At 40.0% G+C, this 11,876-nt stretch overlaps 1 pseudogene; it reads left to right on the plus strand.

The window, feature by feature from the left end:
* Positions 1 to 8,783: 8,783 nt before the first annotated feature.
* LOC102834476 lies at positions 8,784 to 11,012 on the plus strand (annotated as a pseudogene).
* The last annotated feature ends 864 nt before the right edge of the window (positions 11,013 to 11,876 follow it).

Here is an 11,876-nt window from a genome sequence, read left to right on the forward strand (position 1 = left end):
GCCAATTCCACATTTTTACATGTACAATTCAGTGACACCAATTATATTAATCATGTTGTGCTACCATCACCAGTATCTGTTGCCATCTGTAATTATTATTTTTTCTAATGTTTTATTGTAAATTATATTGATAGTTTACATGGGAGAACATTAGCTTTTACATTCTTCCTATCATATATTATTTCATTGCCATGGTTACAGCCTGTCCCCCTGTTGTCAGCACACAGTCCCTCTCTCTCTCTGGGTCTAAAGCTGTTCCATCTCTCCATTTCATCATCTCTGCCTCCATCTCTGGCATCACTGATTCTCTGGGTAGGGTCCTGTTCTCCGCTCTTCTCCCTTGATGGTCCCAGGGACCTCTGTTCCTAGACTGCAAAGTCAGTCACTCCCCTCCTTTTGCTACAAAACATCTACCTTTACATTTCCAACCCTCACAGTCAGTCCTTATAACAATTATTCACTATTGTATCACAAGAGACCTATGCCCATCTCCTCTCATCAGCCCTGCCCAGATTGGATACTACTCAGTGGAGATTCTACCTTCCTCCACACCCTCTGAATCTAGGCTCCCTCTTGAAAGCTTGTAAACCAGCCAGTCACTTCTTGCCTTTGTTAACCCCACCCCCACCCCACCACCCACTTTGGGTAGCCAATGTCCAAGTTGCCCATCCCTGTTTACTTTGTGTATGGGGAGGGGGGAATGATCCTCGCTGTAAAGATTTGTTCCCTCTTTTGAGCTACTGAATCTATAGGTGTAGGTCAACTTCATCAAATTGTATTAGATTACTCTTTTTTTCCTCTTCTTTTTTCTTCTAGTTGAGCTCTGATCATCCAGTCATTGAAGCCAGGTCAAGTGGGTATTACCTACAAGTGTGGGTGTTTTTATGCAGATGCATTCTCTTCTTATCAGTTGGACGCTTCACTCTCCACTCTAGTCCTCTGGCTGTGACACTGACTCTGGGCCCAAGTGTCCCCAGGTCTTGCCACACTGCTGGCCAACCAGGTCTCCACCTGGGTTCCCAGGAGTCTATTGAACGTTGTAGGGCTTAGATTGCACCTTCATTACTGTTTTTCCCTCACTTCCCCTTATCAGTGACAAATGTGGTCATCAATAAGAGCATGTATTACCATTGAGTCTTAGTCTTGGAAGGGGGTTTACCCTGAGGGGACCCAACCACTTGGCCTGGTGTCTCTAGTCAGTTGGACTGCCTTTATTGTTTTGTATTTTTCCTGTCAGTCTTTCTTTAAAGAAGTATCTTCTGTTATTCTAGCCACTCCAGGCTGGTCTGCTTGTCCTTTCAAGTAGGAATTTCCCACCTCAGAAGATTATGGATGGGGTTCAGGATTCCACCTATGGTCTTATGTAATGCAGAGGCTCCACAGGAAGCCTCCTTCACTGGTCACATTGTAGCCTCATTTGTTTTATTTCATGTAATGGTATATTGTACTAATTTTCAAATAATGAACATTACCTAGAATGAATTCCACTTGATCATACATAGTATATTGCTTCTTATACAGTTAGTTTGGTTTGCTCAAATTTTCTTGTGATTTTTAAGTTTATGATATTGGTCCATAGTTTTCTTTTCTTTTTGTGCTGTCTTTGAATTTGGTCTCAGGATAATACTAGCTTCATAATATGAGCTAGAAAGTGATCCCTTCTCTTCTATGTGAAGGGAGATTATGTAAAATTGATGTTAATTCTTCTTTGAATCTTTGTTAAAACTCTCCAGTAAAAATATTTAGGCATGGAGATTTTTTTTGAGAGATTTTTAAATTACAAATTCAATGTATTTTATTAATTATAAGATTATTCACATTACCTATTTCATCCTAAGGAACTATGATGGCACTGTGGGCTAAGCATTGGACTGCTAACTGCAAGCTCAGTGGTTCAAACCAGCTTCTCCAAGAAAGAAAGATGAGGCTGTCTGCTCCCATAAACATTTACAGTTTTTCAAACCCTAAGGAGAAATTTTACTCTGTCCTATATAGGATCGTTGCTATTTCTGTTAAGTCCAGTCCAGTTGGTTTCAAATCATACTGACCCTATGCACAACAGATCAAAACACGGCCCAGTCCAACACCATCTTCACAATTTGTATTATGTTTGAGCCCATTCTTGCTGCCACTGTGTCAATCTCTTTTGTTGAGAGTCTTCCTCTTTTTCTCTGACCCCCAACTTTTCCAAGAATGATGTTCTTCTCCAGGAACTGTTCCTGCATAGCAACATGTTCAAAGAAAGAAGGAGAAAGTATCACCATCTTTACTTCTAAGAAGCATCCTGGCTGTACTTCTTCCAAGACAGATTTGTTACTTCTTCCAGTCCCTTCAATATTCCTCACCAGCACCATAATTCAAATACGTCTAGTCTTCCTTATTCATTATCTAACTTTTACATGTATATGAGGCTATTGAAAATACCACGGCTTCTGTGAGGTGCACTTTAGTTCTCAAAATGACATCTTTTCTGTTTAACACTTTAAAGAGGTCTATTGCAGAAGATTTGCCCCATGCAATGTGTCATTTGATTTCTTGACTGTTGCTTTTATGAGCATTGATTGTGGACTCAAACGAAATGAAATCTTTGAAAACTTCAATCTTTTCTCCATTTATAATGACATTTAGCCCATTATTTTCTGGCAACCCCTTGCTGGTGTACTGCTGCAGATGTTTTTGAATTATCTTCATCAAAGTTTTACTTGCTTGTGATATTAATGATATTGTTTGATGATTTCTCATTTCATTGGTTCACCTTTCTTTGGAATGGACATAAATATGGATCTTTTCCAGTCATTGGCTCTCTTCCAGATTTCTTGGAGTGAGGGTCTCCAGTGCTGCATCAATTTGTTGAGACACTTCAATTTGTATTCTGTCAATTCCTGGAGGCTTGTCTTTCACCAGTGTTTTCAGTTCAGGTTGGATAGTCCAACCATCGGTTCTTGTTCATATGGTATCTCTTGAAATGGTTGAACATTGACCAATTCTTTTTGATACAGTGACTATTTCTTCAATTTTCTTTTGATGCTTTCTGCATCATTCAATATTTTACTCATAGAATTCTTCAATATTTTAAGTCGAGGCTTGAATTTTTTCTTCAGTTCTTTCAGCTTGAGAAATGCTAACCACGTTCTTCCCTTTTGGTTTTGTAACTCTGGAACTTTGCACATTTTATTATAATACTTTCTTTTGAGCTTCCCTTTGAAATTTTTTGTTCAGCTCCTTTACTTCATTTCTTCCAGTCACTTTAGTTCTCTAAATTCTTGGAAGAAATGAAGTAAAGAGTCTCTTCTGACATTTACTTTGGTCTGTTCTTACATTCCTGTCCTTTAAATGACCTTTAATTTTCTTCCTGTATGATGTTCTTGATGTCATCCCACAACTCTTCTGGTCCTCAGTTATTAGTGTCTGTGCACCATATATGTTCTTGAGATGGTCTCTAAATCAGGTGGGTTATGTTCAAGGGCATATTTTGGCTCTTGTGGATTTGTTTTCATTTTCTTCCATTTCAGCCTGAACTTATATATGAGGAATTGGTGGTATGTTCCACAGTTGGCCATTGACCTTGTTTGGCTGATGATATTGAGCATCTCCGCTGTCTCGTCCCACAGATGTAGTCAATTTGATTCTTGTGTATTCTATCTGGTGAGGTACTTGTGTATAGTCACCATTCATATTGTTGAAAAAAGGTATTTGCAATGAACAAGTCATTGGCTTTGCAAAATTCTGTCATGTAATCTCCAGCATAATTTCTATCACCAAGGCCATTTGCCACCTTCCTCTGTTCCAACTTTCTCATTCCAATCACCAGTAATTATTAATACATCTTGATTACATGTTTGATCAATTTCAACCTGAAGAAGTTGGCAAAATTTTTCATTTTAATCATCACTGACTATAGTGGTTGGTCAGTAAGTTTTAATAACAGTCATATAAGTCTTCCTTGTAGGCATATGGATGTTATCCTATCACAGACAACATTGCTGTTTTGGATAATGAATGTAACGCCATTTCTCTTCAGTTTGTCATCCCTGGCATAGTAACCCATAAGATTGTCTGATTCAAAGTGGCTAATGCCTGCCAATTTTGGCTCACTAATACCTAGGATATAAATCTGTATGCCTTCCATTTTATTTTAGACAACTTCCAATTTTCCTAGATATACTTCATACATTCCATGTTCTAATAGATGTTAGCAGCAGCTTCTTCTCATTTTGAGGTCATTAAGGTCAACTCTACTTTAGAGAAATATTTCTTTCCTAGTCTTATCTTTAGTGCATTCCAACCAACGGGGTTCATCTTTCAGCACTATATCAGATAATGTTCCACTGCTATTCATTAGGTTTTTGGTGGCAAACCATTCAGAAGTGGGTTTTTTTTTTTTTAAATATCACTGGTGTAGATACCAGCATCACAGCAACACACTCACCACCACACTATGACAAACCAACAGATAGGTGGTAGATACATGGTCAATAAGAGTCAGAATCAACTTGATGGCAGTGGAATTTTATTGCTTTTCACTTTGCTGGAATTTTGATAGTTTGTGGTTTTTGAGGAATTACCCTATTTCTTCACAGCATAAAATTGTTTGCAGTAGTCTGTTACTGTATGTATGATCTGTTATGATATCACCTCTATACTGGTGATTTCTCTCATTTTTACTTTGTCAATCTTGCTACAGGTTTGTTTTTCAAAGAACCAGTTTTTTTTATTTTATTGGATTTCTCTATTTTTGGTTTTTCAATTGATTCCAGCTCTTATCTTTATTATTGCCTACATTCTGCTTACTTTAGGTCCATTTTTTTTTTCATTTCTTTTTATAGTTGCTTGAAATAAAAATTTAGATCATTGATTTGAAATCTTTGCTCTTTTCTAATGTAGACTTTGAATGCTACACATTTCCCTTTCTGCACTGTATCCTAAAATTTTTGATGTTTTAATTTTAACTCAGTTATATGTTTTTGTTAAGTTTTCATTTGACAGTTCTTCTTTAATCTATGAATTATTTAGAAGTGTTTATTTGTTTAATTTCCAAGTGTTTGGATGCCTTTCTGTTACTGATTTCTAGTTTGATTCCATTATGGTCAGAGCTAGGTGAAATGTTCTATAAATGTCAATTAAATCCTTTTGGATGGGTCATTCAATTGTTTTAGATCTTGCTGATTTTCCGCCTATTAGTTTTTCCTTTTTGTTTGTTTTCTTTTGCTCAGAATGGGGTGGTAAGGTTTCCAACTATAATTATGTCTTTTTTTCCTGTCAGTCTACCAATTTTTGAAGTTCTAATGTTTGAGGCACACACATTTAGTATTATCTTCTTTTTTTTTTTCCCCTTCCCCTTTACCCAAGTTAATATGTGTATACCCTCTACTTGGACTTCAAACCACAAGGTTGGAATAAATCTTTATGTGAACAGACATACCAACCCTGCGGTTAGTAGCTCAATGTTCATCCAACACTACTACAAGGGCTCCTTATTCACAGGTCTGAAAGTCCAGAATTCAACACATATTTGGGGGAATGAAATTCAATCCATAGCATCGTATGAATAATTTATCACTGTTGTCCATGTTTTATCACTCAGTGAAGTATAAAAACCTTACTTTCACTTAGGTCCCTTTACCTTCCTACTTTTAAATATAATTGATTTAAGCATTTCTTCTACATACATTGTGTACCACATCAGAGGTACTAAATTTTTACGTTAGCCATAAAATATGTTGAAATAAGATCATGAGGTGAAAAAGAAACTATTTTATTCCATTTCATTCTTTCCTTCTCTTTCTAAAGTCCTCAGTCTTTTTCTGTTATCATTTTCTTTATGATTACAGAACTTCCTTTTGTTGTTGTTGTTAAGTACTATTGCGTCAGTTCTGGCTCATAAGCAACCCTATGTACAACAAAACGAAACACCATTTGGTCCTGTGCCATTCTCACAATTGCTTCTACACTTGAGCCCTGTTGCTGTTGCCACTGTGCCAGTCCATCTCATTGGAGGCCTCCCTCTTTCTCACTGACCTCCTACTTTCCCAAGCATGATGTCCTTCTCCAAGGACTGGTCTCTCCTGATAATATGTCCAAAGTATGAGAGATGAAGCCTGGCCAACTTGGATTCTAAGGAGCATCTGGTTTTACTTCTCCCTACAGATTTGTTTGTTCTTCTGGTAGTCCATGGTACCTTTAATATTTTTCTCCAACACTATAACTCAAATGCATCAATTTTTCTTTGGTCTTCCTTATTCATTGTCCAACTTTCATATGCATATGAGTCTACTGGAAAGACTGTCATCTTCGCTCTTAAACACTTTAAGGAGATCTTGTGCAGCAATGCAATACATCATTTGCTTTCTTGACAGCTGGTTGCATGAGTGTTGATGATGGATCCAAGCAAAATGAAATCTTGGACAGCTTCGATCTTTTCTCCATTTGTCGTGATGCTTTTTATTGATTGTTCCACGGGTGAAGAGTTTTGTTTTCTTTACAATGAGGTGCAATCTGTATCGAAGACTGTGGTCATTGATCTTCATCAGTAAGCATTTTAAGTCCTCTTTACTTCCAACAAGCAAGAGAACTTCCTTTAGTCATTCCTTAAAGATAATTCTGCTGTCATTACTAGTTCTGCTACTAACAAATTCATGTACTTTTCCTTCATCTGAGAATGTCTTTATTTCCTCTTTATTCTGAAAGAATAGTTTCACAGGATATAAGATTTGAGACTGACAGTTCCTTTGTTTCAGCACTTGAAAAATGTCACTTTCTTCTGATCGCCATGGTTTCAAATGAGAAATACATTGTCATTCAATTTGGTATTCCTATGTAGGTAATGTATCATTATTCTTTGTTTGCTTCTAAGATTTTTTTTTTCTTTAGTTTTTGTAAATTTAATTATGATGTGGATTTCTTTGAGTTTATCCTATTTAGGGTTCACTCAACTTCTTGGGGAGTCCTGGTATAGGAGAAAGCATTGGACCACAAGGTAGGTTCGAACCACAAGGTTGGCAATTCAAACCCACTGGTTGCTCCTTGGAAACCCTATTCAAGGTCATTATGAGTCGGAACTGACACTATGGCACTTAAAAACAACAAGATATAGATAGATAGATAGATAGATAGATAGATAGATAGATAGATAGATAGATGTGCCTTTCACAAAGTTTGGGGAGTCTTTAACCATTACCTATTTGAATATTTTTTCAGTCCTATAGCTTCTCTTCCTTGATACAAATATTAGATCCTTTACTATTGCCGCACAGGTTCGAGGCTTTGTTTTTCTTTTCATCCCCCAATCTTTTTTCTGTTTTCAAACTGAGTGTATTCTACTGACTGTCTTCAAGTGCACTAATTTTGCTTCCGTCATTTTAACTCTAGTCTTGGATACATCTAGCAAGTTTTTTTGGTTATTGTATTTTTGAGTCCTATAATTTGTTTATTTCTTTTGTTTATAACTTCTGTTTCTTTGCTGAGGTTTTCTATTTTTTTTCATTTGTTTCAAGAGAATTTGTCATTTTTGTTGAAGCATTTTATTATTTTAAAAAAATCATTGCGTTTAATATATTCTGACTCATAGTGACCCTATGCTGTTGGTGTTAAGCGTCTGTTCCGAGGGTTTCTGAGGATGGGCTGGTGAACTTGAACCGCCGACCTCGAGGTTCTAACCAACCTTGCAGCCTAGCGCAATAATCTACAGCACCATACCAGGACTCCAGTGACCCTATGTTGCTGTTGTGAAATGCCGTCGAGTCGGTTCCGACCCACAGTGACCCTGTATAAGGTTTCCGAGGAGCAGTTGGTGAGTTTGAACCACCTACCTTTCGGTTCAAACTGACTTTACAGTCCAGCGCATTAATCCGCAGCGTCACACGAGGACAGACAGAGTAAAACCGATAGAGTTTCCAAGGGTATAAATCTTTACAGAAGCCAACTCTCACATTGCCCTCCCAAGGTGGTGGTGCTGGGTTTGAACCATCAACATTTCAGCTAGCAGTAGTGCTTGTAACCACTGCTCCACCAGGACTCCTTCTTTGTATTTAATCATTTTTATTATGGTTGCTTTGAAATCCTTGTTAGAGTGCGGAGCAGGAGCCTCGCTTGGAGCCTCAACTTTTCCAGAGTCCTGTTGCTGCTAGCCCAATCATTGGCCCCCCGACCCTAGGTCACCCGAGGCTCTGAGCAGTGGAATGGCTCTGGCCTAAGCGTAGCCACCGTGGTCCGGCCGAAAAGGGGCAGAGAGCGTGCAGGGCAGATCTGTGCCCGGGTCTGGTCTGGTCTGTGGAGGGGGCGGAAGAAGGGAGGCGGTCCACCCCTGACTTGGGGCGCAGGGGCTGTGCGGGATCCCCTCCCCAGCCGGGGACCTCAGCTGCTGCAGCGGTGGGAACCATCTACTTGAGCTTCTGCTCCTTGCCAAGATAACCTCACAACTTCGGGCAGCAGCACTTGGGCCGCAGGGGAACAAAGAACAACTGGAGATGCTGCAGGCCTTGGAACTGTCAAGACCTTGGAGAATGAAAGACCCCGTGTGTGAAACTGTAAGCCTCACAACTCTGCATGCCATTTCCAGCAAAAACCAGATTTGGAGAACATACATTGGCGTGAGGTATTACAACTGGTCAGTGCCACTGACACTAGTGTGGAATTCACTGGAAAACTCAGACTGGATTATCCAGTATTACTGTGTACCAGCTGAAGGTGTCTCAGGTTAGGCTGGAGAGTTTACTCAACTACTAGACCATGGCTTGCTAACTCACAGGCCTGGACACTGCCAACACATCTCTGCGGCAGAGGCCATGCAATGGTGCTACAGACACAACAAGAGAAGGACACGTTTTGTAGACACTCACTGCCACCCCCAGACAATAGCTGAAAGTGGAGTTCTGTTTTGATACTTTCACACGGAGGGGAAAGACATTACAGAGCTGGTGGAGCAAGTCCATCAGAGTGGGATTCTGGCCTGTTGTGCTATTGCTCTTTTAGCACTATGTATCTTGAGGCCTCCCAGAGAATTGGGGGTGGACATTGCCCTGGGAAGCTCACAGAGATTTGGGGTGCCCCTGGACTGTAGGGGGCCCCTAAACCATTTTTGCTGCCAGATAAAACATGGTAAGGATGATACTTGCAAGGATGGTGGGCGAGCCAAGAGATGCCATTGGAAAAGAAGTGTATCACCTTGTTCTTCAAACCAGGAAGCAAAGACAAGGTCACCAGCAGCATCTGTACAGCTCAGGCCCTCTTGGCAAATATGTCTGCCATGTTTGCAATCTACCATGGTTCTAGTGGGCTGGAGTACATTGCAAGGACGGTACATGCCACTCTAATTTTGTCTGAAGTTCTCAAGTGCACGGAGCATCAACTCTAGCATGATTTATTATCTGATACTTTGAAAATCCAGTGTGGCTGCCCAGTGAAGAAGGTCTTGGACAGGGATGCTCAGTGATAAATCAGTTTTCAACTCTTCCAGGATGGCATGCTTGGTATTTCTCTTGATGAGACAGTCAATGAAAAAGATCTGGATGACTTGTTGTGGATCTTTGGCTGTAAATTTTCTGCAGAACTGGTAGCTGGAAACATGGGAGAAGAGCAGCAAGTTGTATCAAGGACTGCATTCAGGAGAACTAGCCCATTCCTCACACATCAAGTGTTTAACAGCTATCACTCAGAAACAAACATCATTCGGTACATGAAGAAATTAGAAAACAAAGATACTTTCTCTTGTTCACAGCATGATACCATTGGGATCATGCACTATGAAGCTCAACAGTTCCTCTGAACTCACATCTATCACATAGAAAGAATTTCCAAATATCCACCCCTTTGTGCCTTTAGAACCAACTCAAGAGTACCACCAACTTTTTTGAGAGCTTGAGACAGATTTGTATGAACTTACAGGCTACGACCAAATCTCTTTCCAACCTAACAGCTGAGCCCAAGGGGAATACACTGGGCTGGACACTCTCCAAACATACTTGGACCAGAAAGGAGAGAGGCACAGAACAGTTTGCCTCATTCTGAAATCAGCACATGGGACTAATCCAGCAAGTACCCACATGGCAGGAATGAAGATTCAGCCAGTGAAGGTGGACAAGTATGGGAATATTGATGCAGCCCACCTCAAGGCCATGGTAGCTAAACACAAGGAGAACCTAGCAGCCATTATGATCACATACCCATGCACCAACGCGGTATTGGAAGAGAACATCAGTGATTTGTGTGACCTGATGCACCAGTACAGAGGACAGGTTTACCTAGAGAGGGAAAACATGAACACTCACATGGGACTGTGTATCCTGGAGACTTTGAGCCTGATGTCTCACACTTAAACCTGCATTCCCCATGGAGAAGGTGGCCCTGACAGGGGCCCATTGGAGTGAAGAAGCATCTTGCCTCCTTCCTGCCCAGCCATCCAGTCATCACAGCAAAGCTGGATACAGACATGAAGCGTATGGGTACTGTGAGTGCTGCCCCGTGGGGTTCCAGTTCTACCCTGTCTCTCTCCTGGGTGTACATAAAGAAGATGGGAGGCAAGAGCCTGAAACAGGCCACGTAAATTGCGATATTAGATGCCAGCTATGTGACCAAGCGATTAGAAGAACACTACCAAGGTCTTTTTAGGGGAGCAAGAGGTTATGTGGCTCATGAATTTATTTTGAACACAAACCCTTCAAAAAGTCTGCAAATATTTAAGCTGTGGATATGGCCAAGAGGATCCTAGATTGTGTCCTGGCCTGTGGCAGGGACTCTTATGGTAAACCCACTGAGTCAGAAGACAAAGCAGAGCTGGACCGATTTTGCACTGCCATGATTACTATTCAGCAAGGAATTGCTAACATTGAGGAAGGCTGCATTGACCCCAGAATCAACCCACTGAAGATGTCTCCACACCTCCCACTGGGACCGGCCATATTCCATTCCCCTTCATGAAACCAAAGAACAAATTCTGGCTGACCATCGCCAGGATTGACAATACATGTGGAGACCAGCACCTGGTGTGCCTGTACCCACCCATGGGTGTTTTATGAGACTCTGTTTTACAAACAGAAGAGGGACTCTTGAGTTCTCTCTCCCCTAATTTCAAATGCTCACCCAGACTCAAGTAGGGGGTTTTATATACTATGTATATATTTTTGTGATCTTTGCCAATGTAAATGTAAATACAGTTAGTGTAATGAGTGGAAGCTGATATGTTCGAAGACTGACTTTCTTCAGTGCCTCTGTTTCCACATGTTAAAATTGATGTTCCAGATGAATTTCAAGTTGACTTGATTGGGAGCCACTTAGTTTTTTGCATAGAAAATGTAGAAAGTATGATGACTTTACAGTGACTGTGCTGGAAATTTGATAGACACATTTTTGTTCCAAATAAGTCTTTGTGGGTGAGCCATCTGTGGGAAATCCCAGGGCAAATGGTTACATTTTCTATACACTGAAGACATATTTTCCCTCCAACTAACTTGTCTAATCTGAAATAGCATTTCTGGGTGTGTTCCTCTTTACTCTGTGTTTGTTGGTTTTTTTTAATCTGCATTTATTAGTATTCTGATAAAAGGATTTCTGTTTGAAAAATATAAAATAAAATCCTTGTTAGATAATTCCAACATCTAATTTACCTCAATAGTGGCATCTTTTAATTGTATTTTCTCACTCAAATTGTGATTTTCCTAGTAGGTGATTTTTGTTCTTGTATCCAGGATATTTTGGTTATTACATCAGAAGATAAATCTTGTATTTTAACAAAAATCACCTTATTTAGGTGTAAGTTTTGGCCTACTTTTGTGAACTTTAGTTCCAATGACAGCTTAGTTTCCTCAGTTCTTGCAACGTCATTCTAATCTGCCTTGTTCTTCCTGTGTTACTGAGTTACACCTGTTGGTGTCGTATGTGAG

Source organism: Chrysochloris asiatica, unplaced genomic scaffold (assembly GCF_000296735.1).
Source record: "Chrysochloris asiatica unplaced genomic scaffold, ChrAsi1.0 scaffold00128, whole genome shotgun sequence".
Lineage (NCBI taxonomy): Eukaryota > Metazoa > Chordata > Mammalia > Afrosoricida > Chrysochloridae > Chrysochloris > Chrysochloris asiatica.